We start from the raw sequence: 1,448 nt of genomic DNA on the forward strand, positions 1-1,448 counted from the left end.
GTGGGAAGCAGCTCTGGTGCCAGTCTGTCTAGATCCTCTGCAATCCAATGGATGAAATGGAACCGGCAGCTCAAAAACAGAATTGAGTGGCAAACTTGATATTTCCACTTTCTTTGTTTTGCGATACCAGGGATCAAACCCAGGCCTCATGCATGCTGGGCAAGCACCCTACCACTGAGCTACATCCCCAGCCTTGGTATTTCAGTCGTTAGTACCAGCTTTTCAACACAGAATTCATGACCTTTTTTGTACCATCTCTGAACACTAATAAGGAACCAAGAAATTCCTAAGACACGTGGTATGTTGGTAATTTGCAGCTGATATGACAAACTCATCATCAAGTCACTTGAGGTGAGTACACTGATGTAAGGATCTAACTGGCAGAGGATCTGCATAAGGAACCTAGTCAACATTATAATGAATAAGTAGGATGAGTTTCTAGACTTTTAAAAATGCTATTACTGGCCTTTACTGCCTCTGGCAGGACCACTGCATACAAAACCATTAACCAGTAAGTCACCTCTGCCGTGGAGCCAAGGCCAGGATGCCCCCAGGCATGAGGGAGGACACAGTGATCTGGGTACTGAGTGAGCCCCAGGGTCATCTGTTACTCAGTGATGATGATGATAATGTAGCTGTTAAAAAATAAAATTCTAAAAGACCTCCCCAAAGAATGAGGATAAAAAAAAAAAACTTATTAAAACAGAACTGCCTTTGCCTCTGACCTCTTTTGTACTCTTTGTTCTAGAACATTACTGCTATTCCTGCTCTTCTCTCAGGAACAGGTCAGAGGTCAGCACTAAAACCCTTCCCTGACGCCCTCCAAGACCTCCCTGTCCTCCCAGAGCCCCGTGCTGACCTCAGCACCCAGGGACAGGACTCCTGTGGCTGCACCAAGTGGGCTTCAGGAGGGTGGAGCCTCAATCCACTAACGGGGGGGCTGCCTGTGATGGGCAGAGCTGCAGAGACCCCGCTGCACCCCAAGAGCAGGCTGAGGGGACCAGGGTGACAGAGCACAACACAGGCACACACCTGCAGGCCAGAGGGTCTGTTCTGAGGCAGGAAGTTCTTTTTTTTTTTTTTTTTTTTGGCAGGGGGGTACCAGGAATTGAACTCAGGGACACTCGACCACTGAGCCACTTCCCCAGCCCTATTTTGTATTTTATTTAGAGACAGGGTCTCACTGAGTTGCTTAATGCCTCACCCTTGCTGAGGCTGGCTTTGAACTCGCGATCCTCCTGCCTCAGCCTCCCAGGCCACTGTGCTCAGCAGGAAGTTCTGTCTGAATGTTCACGTTCCAGAGGGTGCAGCAAGGGCAGCTGTAATAGGGTGGCCGGCACAGCACAGCCCTCCACGGGCATGACCCCATCTCTCATCACATCAGTGGCAGGCCAGCAGGACCATGGACAAACCCCAACCCAGACCCCAGCCAGAGCCAGGAGCCAATG

This window comes from Sciurus carolinensis, chromosome 1, assembly GCF_902686445.1.
Source record: "Sciurus carolinensis chromosome 1, mSciCar1.2, whole genome shotgun sequence".
Classification (NCBI taxonomy): domain Eukaryota; kingdom Metazoa; phylum Chordata; class Mammalia; order Rodentia; family Sciuridae; genus Sciurus; species Sciurus carolinensis.